Source organism: Gymnogyps californianus, chromosome 18, assembly GCF_018139145.2.
Source record: "Gymnogyps californianus isolate 813 chromosome 18, ASM1813914v2, whole genome shotgun sequence".
Lineage (NCBI taxonomy): Eukaryota > Metazoa > Chordata > Aves > Accipitriformes > Cathartidae > Gymnogyps > Gymnogyps californianus.
Window position 1 is genome coordinate 9924011 of NC_059488.1, and position 14734 is coordinate 9938744.

A 14734-nucleotide genomic window follows, 5' to 3' on the forward strand; every position below is an offset into this window, starting at 1 on the left:
GGAGGAGGCTGAGCCGCGGGGCGATGTGTGCACCCATGGGTGCTCTCTTCCCCAGGGCATTAAAAAATGACTATTTGTTGGTGCTGGATTGGATCACAGCTGATTTCTGGGAGGCAGCTCTGGGTTTCAAAGACTCAACCTGTCTTCATTTTCTCCAGATCTACTCCGGAGGGAGAGACGCCAGAGCGCTGCACCCATTCAAACTCTCTGAATTTGGCTCTTCACCTCCACCCCCACTGTTTTTTGGCCCCTGGGGTGTTACAGGACTGCCCTGGGTGCAGGTCGTCCCCACCATGGGCTCCCAGGGTCACAGCCAGGTGGGTGCTGGGGTCGGGGACCACCAGCCTGGGGACAGCAGGGACACCGCACCGCCCTGCGTGGCTGGGGGGAAAATACATCCAGGTCTCTCACAGTGCCCAGCGGCTCCCTCCTTCTCCAGGAAAAAAAGCCCAAACTGAGTGAAAGCTCTTCCGCTTGCTGCAGTCCCCGCTGGGCTGCAGATTTAGGCTGCTTTTTGGGTTTTTTTATAGTTTCTCTTTTCCAGTTCTGCTCTGCGCTGGCTCCTGATGACATACCACCCCAGGAGGGCGAAGGGGAGCTTGTCACCCACCGCAGCGGAGGAGGTGAGGCTGTCCGGCTGCAACCAAACACGGCCGAGCCGAAAGGGCCAGGAACTTGCTCCCGGGTGCCTGGAGGGGTCCCGAAACGTGAGCTGTGGATAGGGGAAAACAGGAGGCTCTGGCAGACAGCTGGCCAGGACCGCGTCCAGGAGGGCCAGAGAGCAGCACGGCCCCGGGCAGACATACCCGTCTCGGCTGGTGCAAAAGGCATTGGCCATTGCAGACGGCGTTGCCCATTGCAGATGGCGTTGGCCATTGCAGATGGCATTGGCCATTGCAGATGGCGTTGCCCATTGCAGAAGGTGTTGGTCCTTGCCTTTGCAGCCGGGGGATGCCGGCGGGCAGCCAGCAGACACGGGGGGCTGCGGTATCCCAGCACCATGCTGCTCCGCCAGCACCGAGCTCCCGTGTGAGCCCGGCACCATCCCTGCTCTCAGCCCCGTGAGGAAGAGGAGAGAGCAAGAGCTGCGCCTGGCCAGAGCCGAGACACGGGGTACGGCTGGATCCGTCCCAGCTCGCCTCCTTTTCCCCGAGATTGCTGCCCGGGAGGGTGGCGCGGGGGGGAGTAGCAGGGAGGGTGAGTGCCCGCGGGCGCTGGGGGTGCCGCCGCTCCCTCTCCCTAACTCCGTACATGTGAATGAAGTGTGAGATTTATGTCAGAGAGGCCCATCGAGCAGATGCTATAAATCACGGCCGCGAGCGCTCCCTGCACCAGCGGCTGAGGAACACTTCACGGCTCCTCTTATTTATATGCATCTTTTGCACCAAGCCATTTTATAATAGACTGTGGAGCGGCACTCCAGTGCCGGCGATGGCTGATATATATCGTGCAGGACAGAAAATACAAATAAAGGGTGAAGGGTAGGAACTGCATCATTCCCGACGCACGCCGCCGTGCCCGCCTTGCTCTGCGGCGCTGACTTGGGCGCACCAGTGCTGAATTAAGATTGCCACTGGCACATAAATCAGCCCTGGCGAGCAGGGCTGCAGGCAGGGTCTTTGGAGTGTTATTGTAGGGTAGCTTAAGAGTAATAATAAAAATAGTAATGATAATGCCCCGAGTTTGGTGAAGGGATGGTGAGGGGTGGCAGGGATGGGTTGGACTGCGAGCAAGGTGGCCGGCCAAGTCCTCAGGGTTGCACCAGGATGGTGACAGCCAGCGACGGCGGCAGCAGCACGGCAGCAATTAACACTTTCCTGCAGGAAAGCTGCCACCGGCATGCAGGTAATTAAGGTGCGGCCGCTCCCCGAGCAGCTAACGGAGGGACGCGTTGCAGGACGGCAGCTAAGTGAGGCAGGCACTTGATCTTTGGCCCCGGCTGATGCCGTCTGCGCTGGGGCTGGGATGGGTGCAATGGCAGCAGGGTGGTACCCCAAACCCTCGGTGGTGGGGTGCTGTCCTTGCCCGGTTCGGGGAGGGTCCCGCGGGGCCGGCAGCCGTTGCCCAGCTCTCGTTCCCTTGGGGCTCTGCTCCCTCTGGGAGAGGAATTAAATCAGTCGAATTCAATGCAAGGACAAAAAGGGAAAAACAAAGGAAGAAATGCCGAGCCACAAACCAAGACAGATAAATCCAGGAGGGGTATGTAATCTCACTCACTGGGCCCAACCAGAAGTTAAAATACATAAATTATTGCGCCTAAAAGCCTCTATAATTTCACTTCTATTTGATTCACCATAAAGTACCACAATGCCCTCTGCATCTACCCGTTTGATTATACATTTGTACCAAGACACAGCTTATGCTTAAAATAACATTACTGGAATAGAGACGGACAAGAGAATTCATTTGAATGGAAATCAATTTGATTAGAAAAGTAAATTACCCAGAGTATATGAGCGGTATATTGCGGTTCTGAATAACAATAATAATAATAAAAAAAAAATTAGTGGCAGCAAAGGATCTTAAATGTTTTCACAGAACGGAGCCGCTCGGGCAGTGACTGAGCTGTGATCGCTGCCCAACACAGAGACGGGGCTGGGTCCCTGCGCCGGGGCACCCCGGGCGGAGCTGCCCCATGTCCCCGGGGACCCCCATGCCACCGGGATCCTCTGCAGAGGACGAGCTCGTTCGTGTCTGCCGGTGGCACCTCCCTGCCCGAAAGCGATGTGCACGGCTCGGTGTAGGTGCGGGGCTGCAGGCAATGGGCATGGCTGTGCGCGGCCGAAGGGGACGTGCATGGGTTTATGTGGCTGGAGATGCCTTCAGGGAGGTGATTTTATGTATCCGGGGCGATGCTGGTCTGAAACGGCCATCGGCTGAGCCGCGGTCCCCCTCCGGCCACCGGACTGGGAGTCACTGCTCCGATTTGGGTGACACTTGGGACAGAGAGCACGCCGGGGTGCTGGCCTGGCTGGGGGGAAGATGACAGCGTCCCTCCCTTCGTGTCCATCCTCCGCTGCCAAAAAAGGTGCCAAGGAGGCCGACAAGGTGGCAAGGAGCCAGGGAGGCCAGTGGCCAGCGGTGCCCGGCAGGAGCCGGGGCAGGACCCCCAGTCGCTCCCTAAAGGTGCGTTTCCCCTGCGTCAGCTGCGGTGCAAGAAGACGGCTGAATTGCACACTTTGCTGAGCTGTGATATTTTATAAATAATCAATTGGTATTTAATTCCCATGTGATAACTGTCTTATTAAATCTAAATTTAATGTGTATTTGGGAAACCCTAATTTAAAGTGTTACTGCATGCACCATCTGGTGTGCTCTCTAAATACAAATGCAATAACATAATTCAGAATTACATCATAAAAGTAAGTTATAAGAGATTAAAATGCACAACTATGTTCTTCAGTCAAGGCAGCTTTTATGCTTTTTTCTCCTGATTTAGACACAAATCACAGCCGAAACATCCCTACCCTGATTAAGTGATTTTCTGCAGGGATTTTTGTTTTAATGGTGAGCAGGAGCGCACAGGAGGGAGGTTAGAGCAGATCAGGAGCCGGTGCTGGGCTCTGCTGCCGTCAAAGACACTGGAGCTGCGGAAACCCTCTGCTCGCCGGTGCCGGCGAGGTTCGGGGCCCCGAGCGCTGCCCGGGGTGGGGAGAGGTGATGGGCACGGGGCACCCCAGGGTGCTGCAGCCCCCCACCCCAACAGCAAGCTCCCCCAGCACAGGAGAGGACTGCTCACCTGCAGCACTCTTGTTTTTAAAGGTAATGCCTTAACGCCGGTCAGAGCATCCCCTCCCAGCCCCTTTCCACCGGCGAGGGCCGAGGCGGGCGCAGGGAGGACTCGGTGACCCACCAGGCTGCCTTTTGTTAAAAAAACAGTCAAATATAACCCAGAGTTTGGTGCATCAATGATCTTTTATAGTGGCAGTAAATCTAATATCTTCGCAAAAACCCCTACTTTCTCTCTACGTTGAATGAAACATGAGATTCCTTAATAGAGAGGGAAATTAAAATCTAGTTTTATTGCAGTTCCTGTAACTGGTATCTAAGCTATTAATAATCAATCCATTCTTGCTTAAAAGCTAACATTTATCACGCCAGCTAAGATGAGCTGACGGGCACTGGGGGGAAAGTACAATTGACTGCAATTACACTTTGAAAAATGTTATCTGTGCCACTGACCACTGGGGATAAATGATGAGATTTCATTTGTTTCTTCAAGCTTCAGATTCTTTTTCCCAACTTCTTTTTTGTTGGGTTTTTTGTTTGGTTTTTTTTTTTCCTTTTGCCTATAGGTTGCCTCAACACTGAGCTGCTCAGGGCAGGACGTGAGGGAAGGGAACGGCATTGTCCCAAAGTCGCAGGGATCCTCCACGCTGTGTCCTGGTGAGTGCAAGTGCCACCTCTCTGCTCCCGTCCCGCCTGGGGACATCGCACCTTCCTCGTCCCAGCCTGGGGACATCACACCTAGGGACATCACACCTTCCTCGTCCTCACCTGGGGACATCACACCTAGGGACATCACATCTTCCTCATCCTCACCTGGGGACATTGTGCTCAGGGTGAGCAGCAGTTTCTGCAGCCAGGGGCTGGTGCTCAGCCCGAAGGGCACCCATGGGTGGGCGCCTGCCCTGCTGGGGGGGTCCCTTCCCCTGATTTAGGATAAAATGCCGTTGCAGAGAGGGGCTGCACACATCTCCGGGTCTGGCACAAGCACGGCAGTTGGGAGAGGGACTCTAGACCAGCCTTGTTCTGGGGCCACCAGACCTCTTTTACCAAAGACCCCAGCACCAAAGTTTATTAGTTTTATTCCTGCATTTTAAAACGGGGAGGAAGAGGCTGGTGAAGGAATTGATTTGCTTGATTTACTGGTATTAATGAAACAGCTGACTGTAGATCTCCCGCAGCAATATTACGCTCCCCACGATAATTCTCCAGACTCCAAACTTTTCAAATGAGTTTTTGCAATTTAAAATTAATAATTGTTCTGTCTAGAACAAGGATAATTAAATGCCTGTTCATCCTCATTATTGTCAGCCTTGTGATTTGTTGTTTTCTCTGTAATAAAATTAACCGGCTTAACTAATGGGTGCCAAAACTTGATAATTAAAGCTGAGCAAATAATTTGCAACAAATAATTTACCCACTGGATTTGGCGGGGTCCATGGCAGGCACGAGGCTGATGGCAAGGGGCTGGGAGCCGGCGGCGATGCCAGACCCTGCGTGGGGCACCCCGAGCAACCTCCTTTTTCTTGCAATGGTCATTTTTTAAATGAAAATTATTTTTTTTTTTTCTTTCTAAGAAAAGAGGGTCCCATCACGGGCTTTTTCACACACCTGGAGCACGAGGCAGACTGTTCATCAAAGTTTTGTAGGCTCATCCATCAGTGAGGAAGCCCATAAGGAACAGCAGCTGCTCGCCGGTAAATCCCTACGACGGCGTGTAGGTGGTCGAAAAATGGCAACTCTCGAGGGGAGGAGAGAAATTAAAATAATGAGCCAACAAAAGAAATTTGGTCAGACACAATCTTCTAACAAGAATGGACTTTAAAATTATGGTTATTAGCGAGGTTTCATTTCAGCAGCAGTTAAAGAAGCTTTAGAAGGTATTGCAATTAATTTGTAAGTTTATATTACACATTATAACGCGAGGGGCCATTAACGAGGCCGTGACATTAAATTTAATGTACTTGGCGAATGGGACAGTTCGTCTCTCCCTCCTGGGTGCATTCCCAGGTGGATGGTCGGGGCTCGGTGCTGCCGTATTTCTCCCCGGGGGGCAGCGGTGCTGGGGACCCCCGATGCTCGAGAGGTCGGGCAGGGCTGCGCGGGCACGGCCGGTACCCGCCGGCACCGGGGGGGTTATCGCGGTGATGCCCCGCGGTGCCGTGGCCGTGCCGGGTCTGGGGGGCACTGGTGGGATGAGAAGTTTTGGCCCCAGCTCCGTGGCGCGGCCAACGAGGCTCAGATGAATATAAGGAGAATATGAAATGTCTCATACCTATAACTTTAAATTAAAAAAGCAATGTACTGTTTATTGGTTCTTCCGAGTGTCTCCGGAGCGGCAGGCTCATAAAGATCATATTACAGTACAAGCCATTATGCAAAGAGTTTACTATATATACATTTCTAAATGCTTCAGCAAACAGCAGCCTACTTACGAGCAGAGAAGGATAACTGGTTCGTTTGGGGTAACAAATGATCCTTGATTTGATTTTAAATGCAATGACAGCAAAATTTATTTCTTATTTAATCACTTGCCAGAGCTGTTGAGGACGGGATGGTATTAAACTGCACAATGCAGCATATGACTACTGAATCAGTTGAAATAGGCATAAGAATATATTATGTTTATAGGATAGAAAAAGATTGTACAGCAATGCATATAACTAGAATGGGTATTTTTGTCATTTATACAGTAGCTTATATCATTATTTCTTCCCGCTTCCAATTTTTCAGTAATAAAAATACAGGGGATGTGATTCTCTTTGCATTACAGATAAACCATCTTGATTCTTTATTAAATATTTTTATTAATCTGAAGTACTACAAAGCATTTGAGCAGATAAATCAAGCTCCGAATAGTCATTTCCTCTCTGCTATGGCTCTATAAAGTGGATTCATTTATGAGTGCGCAATACCAGAAAAGAAGGTTTCCATATTCATTACTATGCTCCCTTATGTTCCTATTTTTATATCCCGCTGTACTGTGCAGAAGGGCTAGCACTACCTTGGTCCCCAAAATGAAACAGGTCTCAGTAATCCGCTCTGTAATCCCGGCCTGGTTTTGCGTCCAGGTTAATTAGGCATCGCCGCTCGGGTACCACCGCCAGCCCTGGCGGGGAGGATGCCCGGGGTCTCGCCAGCCCCGGCTCCCCCAGCCCCTCCTCACGCCCCGGTCGGCAGCGGGGGGACACCAGCACCTTTGGGGTGATTTGGGGATGGATCCAGCCCCAGCATCGTCCCCTCCTTGCCAGCACCAGATCGGCGCCTTTACCCATCGCCCCGGCTGCTCTCCCCGTAGGATGTGGGGATCCTGTTATCTGGCAGAGGGACCGATGGGGGATTTGGGGGCCAGCCCCTCCTGGGAGGGTGCCCGGTACCCTGGGGTTCCGCTGGAGGCTGTTTGACCCCCTAAAATGTCTCTGGCCTCTCGCTGCCCCTTCACCCCCATCACCCTGTGTCCTCCCCCTCCACGGGAAGCGGCACTTTGGGGCCAGAACTGCACTTTTGGCCAAGCCCCTCCGTGCTCGAGCGGCTCCAGGCTGTCCCGGGGGATGCTGCTGGAGGGGGACCAGTGCGGGGGCAAGTTGAAGCCAGCAGCGTTCAGCCTTCGACAGCTGACAAGTTATTTAGTCATCGGAGGAAGCTGTGGAGAGGCACAAAGGAATTAAACCTATTTAAAACACAGCCAGGTGTGCAAACAAGTTTATCCTATTGTAACAGCTAAGGCGTGAATCAGGAGGGCTCTATAAAGGTTACAGCAGCCACACGGTTATTTAGGGCTCCTTGGGAGACGTGACATTTAGCGCCTGCGTTTGCCGGGGCCGTGGGACTCGCCGGGACCCCCGGAGCCGCTGCCTTCGCCCCACCCAGCCCAGGGCTGCATTTCCCTGCCCCGCTCCGGGGTTGGTCTCATCCTGCCCCTTCGCCCCTCCTCGCCCCAGCCGCTGCTGGCACCCCCGGGGGACTTGGCTTTCATTTCAAATTTTACTGCAGCAGCTGTCTAACATTTGTTTGCTGTTTGAAAACAGGAATTACAGCACTCGGCGAAAGGCGGGGTCCCTCCGGGGCCGCTGCCGGCAGCCGGCACAGCCCCAGCCCAGCACCCCGGGGCTCTGGCGCTCCAAAATGTTCCTCCTGCTATGGGTGGCCTTTTGCGGCCGAGCTGTGATCGCATGCTGGGGAGCGGGAGCCCGGCTGCAGGGGGATTTAGCCGTGCTTCTGCCAGACCTGCTGCTTTTTCCTGCTTTTGAGGATCCCTGCTCTCTCCAGGGCATCCTCACAGCCCTGCACCGGCGCAGCACGGCCGTGCACGCCCGCCTGGTCCAGCACACCGGTGGGAGCTCACCAGCATCGCGGAAGGATGCGGATGGGGCTTTTCCCCCCTCCTTTCCCATTGATTACGCTGGGCTAAGGCGAAGGTTTGTCCCCACGGGGAAGGGTCTGCATGGGGAACTGCAGCGGGACGGCTGATTTCATGTGTTTCACTGCTGGGGTTGGAGCCGGTTCAGGGCCAGAGGAGCGTGGCTGTTACACCTCTCCACGTGCGCCGGGGTGCTTTGCTTGCTGGGAGCCACTGGGGCTGCACATAAATCCGCCGTCAGCCACAACTGTGTCACAGATATCCCAGGACATGAATTTTTTCTCCAGTTTTAGTGCTGGCGTAAAGCTAAATTATGGTCGTTGTCAGCATTAGCAAAAACCGTCATCTCCGTCCTGCCCATAAAAAGCGCGGCAGTAGGGCCTGGGGGCTGGAAGAGGTGGAGGAGAGGTGGGTCAGCTCCCGTTTTCTGGAAATTATAGGGACCAGATTATTGTGCTGCAGAGCTGGGACTGGTGCTGGCGGGTCGGCTGTGGCCGAGGTCACCGGCACCGCGGCAAAAGCCACGGCAGGGCAGCAGTGCAGGCACCTCGGCCACGGGAAGTTCTTCTCCATCCCTCCACCTCCCTCTGCAATGTCGGCAAGGACCGGCGGCACGCTCAGACCCCTCTCGGGGCCCACGGCTGGTCCATCCCACGGTGAGGATGGTGGAAGTTGCGTTTGAGCTAAATCCAACCCAGAAACTCTTCCGGCACCTGCGAGGGCTCGAGCACGGACGCCTTGGGAAGCACTGGAGGTCTGCACCTCCACTCTACGGCAGATCGCTGCTGATGTAGAGCACCGGCCCCTCGTTTCCAGGACACACTGATGCTATTAAGCACCGACTTAGGAAAAGCGGGAGTGGAAGAGTTTTACACCTTCGCAAAACAATGTTCAAGAAGGAAATGAGCAGCCAGCAATTGTAATTGAGATGGATGAAAGGGCGGCTGGCTTCCCCCAAAGCGTTTCAGGCAACGTACTTGAGAAGAATATGAAGTGCTGCTGCTCTCTAAAGATCGCCACGCTGCGGCTAAATTATTAATGACTAGGAATGATTTCATATTTAATCTAAAGACTATTAATTACACTGCAGAAGAGCAACACACCATCCTGAGAGCCCCTCTCACCAACTGAATAATTTAGTGATGCCCCATATTTTACCTCAATGTCAAGGCGAGCGGCGACACGCCTCCTGCGCATGCAGCCCGCCGGCGTTTGGGGCAGACGTTGGTGTCCCAAGGGGTCCGTGGTGCTGAGGACTAACCCCGACCTCTGAGCCCCCCAGCCCGATGAAGGGCGCTGGGCAGAGGGGGAGGCAGGTCAGGCTCCCACGGGGTTGGGGGCACGGCTGTCCCCCCCCGCCCCGGCCGGGCTCGGAGCCCAGCGACAGCCCCGGCTGTGGAAACGGTGAAGACAGATGTTTATTTGTCCAGGATTATTTGCTGATCACTGTTATGGTGATCCAAGATGATCATTAAAAAGTGAAATGGGCTGTTTAATAATAATGCTCAGAGCACGCAGTGTGCCTCGCATTACGAGGATGTTTAAGCATGAGCCCAATTAAGTCCCTCGCATCCCTACAGAATTACCCCAGTTGTGCAAACTATTAGGCAAACTCCAGGCTCCTCGTACTCGCAGGCAATCCTGGAGCCTGGCACTCTGCTAGAGACCCATTTCTATCCTGAAGCTAAATTAAAATCCTATTGTGCCGGTGCCGCTAATATTTCCTGCTCTTGTTTCCAACAATTAAATTGTGACATTCTGCCAAAACATACGAGGAAACTAGAAAACGCTCTCGATCAGCTGGAAAGAGAAGGCAAATCCTCCCAGCTGCCTCCTGCCACCCAGGCGCAGCGGTGACGGTCGCGGGTGAAACAGCACCTGACGGACGAGGTAGCGGCGGGCGGACATGGGTATTCATCGTTCTCCGCCGGCGTGCGTGGGAAGCGGGACTTTAAATAGGAAGTGGAAAGGTTTTTCGTCTCCATTTAGGAAAGAAATCTGTGAATTGGATCCACGCGGTACCAAAAAGCAAAACGCTGATTATAAGGAAGGACTCGAAGGATGATTTCCACCACTGCCGCCCCCAGCCCCGCCAGTGGCCTGATTCTGCTGCCCTTCTCACACAGGTACTGTCACATCCTTTTAAATACACCCCCCCCCCCCCCCCGATTTCTAATTCTCTTTTCCCCCTTGTCTCTGCTCCCCTGGCTGCTGCCCACCCCAGCGCTCCTCGGGGAGGGCACGGGTGGTCCCCTGCCCCACGCTGCCGGCAAACCCCCAGCGTGACCCCCCCAGAGTGCCCCCATGGCGATGCCCCCCTGGTTGCTGTGGGCAGAGCCGCGCTGCGGCTGCTCCCGGGGAGAAAAGAGGTGGTGGGGACCAGGAGGGTGGCGGGGACCCATGCGGTGGGACAGGCAGGGACTGGCATCCGGAGAGCTGCGGGTCCCACAAAGCTGGCGAGAGCAAGTGAACTGGCGGGGGGAAAGAGGGGAAAATAAAAGGCTGTTTAAGAACGAAATGACTATTTGGTCATGGCTTAGAAGTTGGTACTTAGAAATTCCATGAATTTTAAAATAAAGACATCGTGAGATTTGAACTTTCTTTTGAATACGCACAAACTGCAGCGCCTAATACCTTCCCTGGCCATTAAGGAGCTGTGCTGGAAAGCAGAGAGCGCTAAGTACTCTACACTGATAGAGCAGTTAAACACGGTAATAGAATTGTGTTTGGAGAGGCTGCAAAGCCAGGTATAGAGCCCATACATAAACAAGGCCATTACCAGCCAGGGTAAGCGGTGATAGAATTTCATGAATATCCCCACAAAAAGCTTTGTATATTTATAACAACCCACAGAGCCGTTTGGAGCACAGTCAGGGGCCTTTCAGAGTGATTCTGGAGCTAAATTGTACAACAGATCTGCGTGTCTCCGCATTGGGGTATCAGCCGCAGCCGCTGCAGGCGAAGCTGGATGGGGCAGAGAGGTCCCGGGGTGCTGCAGCGGGGAGCGAGGCAGCCCCGCCTGGGCACCCTCCTGCCCGCCCGCGGCCCTGGGGTGCTGCGGGTCCTGAACCGGTGCCGGTAATGACAGCCTGACGGACATTGCCCACAAGTTTTTCCAGTTTCCGACTTCAGACATTCTTTTTAAGAAAGTTTTTGAAGATGATCCTCTGTTTGCAGGGAAGGGGAAGCAGAAGGGCGCTGCTTCCCCAGCCGGGATGGAGAGGGGAGCAGGAGCAGTGATTGCTCCTCCGTTGTCCGACTGGGGAAGCTGCTAAGGGGCAAGAGACAGAAGTTTCCATGTCTCAGAAAAAGAGAAACGAATATGGGACCCATCGGCCTCGAAGCATCAGGACGGGGCTCCCGTGGGGCTTCGCAGCCGCACATAGAGACAGCTCAGAGACCGGGTGAGAGCCGGGGCTCCTCCGCGGTACGGCGAGGCACCAGCTCGGCCGTGATGAACACAGCCGAGATCCCGTACTGGGGCTGTTGGGCACAGACAGATCCTGGTGCTTCCCTCGGCCGCTTTGCTGGCGATCCTGCACCGGGTCCCGCGGCACCCCTGGGACAGGCTGTCAAACACAAGCAGGACGCACGCGTGGGCTGCCGGAGCCCAGGCAAGGAGAGCCACGTGAGCCAGCGCCCCAAGAAGCCTCTGCGACAAATCCACACTCTCAACCTCTGCAGCTTAAAAACAGGAAAGCAACCTCTTGAGCATATTTATTGCTTTAATTTAAATAAATAGGTACTTTAAACTTACAAAAACTTCACTCTGCAACTCTTGCAAAACCTGAACCCAAGCGATAGGTACACAGCTCGAGCACGAGCCATAATAAAATGCTAATTGCAATTCATAAATTATATCGGGATGCCTGGGACTATTGAAGATCCTGGATGAAGTGTAGTGTTCAATTTATCCTGTGCATGTTGCCGACAGTGCTGCCAGCCTCCTTCTTGTCCCCCTGTGTTGTTTTGTCATCTCTGTACTATCACCAATTCATCACAAAGGCAACTGAACTCTCCGATGTCCACCCACCGGGTGACTTTGTCTTCGCTACTCTATGACTTCTAAATTAAATTGTCAAAACACATTACTGAGAAAAATATCGCGAAGGGAAAGTTCTTTACCCTTTTATCCCATCTTAAGGGAGAATCGGTTTGATTTGAAGAAAACATGTCTGCTTCATTATCCCTCCCGCTATCATATTTCTTCACTCAGCAGCAGCAGGAAAAGAGTCGATACACAAGTCTTGGATGACATGATGTAGCATCCCACAGGAGTTGTCTCAATAAATTCTGAGATTGCCCAGGAAAAGCTGGGGAGGGGGCGTAATTTTCACTCTCTTTTATTCCTCCCACTTTCAGACAATTTAAAAGAGATTAGGGGGTTGCTGGTGTGGATTTCCCTGAGCTGGATGTCCCCGCTCCTCCAGCGCTGGTTGGTCTGGGACGAGCTCCTTGGAGTCCTTGCAGCAGAAGAAATCAGCCCAGGAGAGGCACAGCCAGCGCCCCGTGCGTGCCGAGGAGTCCTCGGACCCGGGACCTCCGCAGAGGGCCACAAACAACTTGCAGAGAGCAGAGCAGTCCCAAAACTGCTCCAATTTGCACCAAAGGAGACCCTAGGCAGCGGCGCCCGCTTCCACGGCCCTCCTTCTTGCAGGAGCCAACGCTAACGTTACGCTGCTCCCTAAGTACAGTCCAGCGAGCCCGAACACGGGGTGCTTGAGTGTGGGTGGGCTCCGTCCCCCCTCCTCTGGTCTGCCTTCCCCCCCTCCCATAACGCGGGGTAGCCCCCAGCCCAACGCCTGCAAACATCAAATCGACGGAGTTTTGCAACCGTCTTCCCTGGGACTCGTATCCCCCTCGGTGATGCAGGAGGGTCCTGCTGCTAGATGCAATCACGGGAAATAATCCACCCCGAGACGTAAAACAAAAGGAGCCGTTTCTCAGAGGAAAAGAGCTGGTGATTTCCCCCTCTTCTCATTCACACGTTGGTCTCTGGGCATAATGGATCAGTCATAAAAAGCAAGTAACACATTTTGCACTCATTCTTTTGGCTTTGGACGATATCAACATAATACACACATATTGTTTATTTATTCTGCTATAGTGCAAGTAAAGGAGGTAGTGCCCAACGTTTAAATGGGGTATTTTTAAATGCTCACATTTCCTTAGCTGTTATGATGCATTAGCCATCAGTAGTCAAATTGCCTTGTATTTGCAATTTTATGGGTACATTTTATCAAGCACATAGGAGCTGCATTCAAAGCATGAAAATGAAGTATTCCACTTGTATTAGGCAAGCACTGTTTCGACGCCAGATACGGCCAGAAAACAGAAATCTCCTTTTTTCCTGCCTCACCTCCAGATTCATCTCCAAATATTGCTTCTACTTGCAGTAGTGACTGCTAAGAGCCCCCTTTATGGCTGTGTAACGTCCACGCATCCTCCCCACATGAAGATCTCACAACCGAATTTAGCCTGCCGTGAAACCACCCGATGTTTCTTTGCCGTTTTAAAATATCTCCTAGCAAAACGTTATCGTTGCTCTCCCCCACAGAGAGAGTGGCTGCCGGGGTCACCGAGCATCGCTTTCCCAAGCCAGCGTCCAGACTTCCAGCTCCCCCCGGGCCCCGTGAAGCAGGAAAAGTCGCAGCGAGCAAATAACACCGGTCATCAGAAGAAAAGAGCGGTTCTCCCTGGGCAAGGGCACCCAGCACCGCGCCAGCACCTCTGCCCACGCAGGGCGGCTTCCGTGGCCGGGATGTGTCGGGCAGCTGGTGCTCGGCCTCGAGCAGCGGCTGGCTGGAGCCAGGGCTTCCCGCCTGGCCCTTCGCAAGGGCAGGACTCGGGGCTACCCCACTGCTGCCCTCGGGACCCGCGCCTTCCCCTCCTGTCAGCCCCGGCGGACGCCCCCCAGCTCCAGGGCCACGCTTGTGGGGCGGGGGGAGAAGGGAATCCCATGCAGGCTGTCCCCAAAGGGAGCTGCTGCTGGCAGGGAATTTGGTGAGGGGGAATTTTCTCCCTCTCGTGAGCTCTGGGAGCTGGTGTCTGAGCCCGGCACGCCAGCAACGGTTGCAGAAAGGGATGGGATTCCTTCGCATCTTGGAAAAACAGGAAAGCAAATCTCCCGTTTGACCCCTGGGAGTTGCTGGGCCAGCACGGTGTAAGCGTAAAGGCCCCCAGAGACACACTCCTTGGTTGGGGCTTCAGCAGTACCTGCTGCTTTTGACAACCCCAAACTAAATCTGCTTTTTGACGGGATCGAATTTTGGCTCTCCGGAGCCCTCAGCTCCTTCTCACGTAACACTTTATCGCCTTTATTGTCTCTGGGTCTGCTAATTCTGTCTGGGTTTATTTCTTCCAGAGAGCTTTAGCTGCTGTTCAACCAGTGTGTAACATGAACGTTACAGCGCTCACCCTCAGAGATGAAACGATGACATATTCCTGATATTTTCCAGACAAGTACAACCGCATTTAATACGTACATAAAAATCCAGCAGCTATAGCTGCAGTGCCCTTTTTTCATTTCAAGATCCCTTTACCAGTGTATTTAACACCAAAAAACCCCATAGCCTGCCAGGCTGCAGGCGATAATCCGCGAAGGGACAACAAGCCAAAGCGTATTGTCTGTGCGGAAAGCGTGCGACC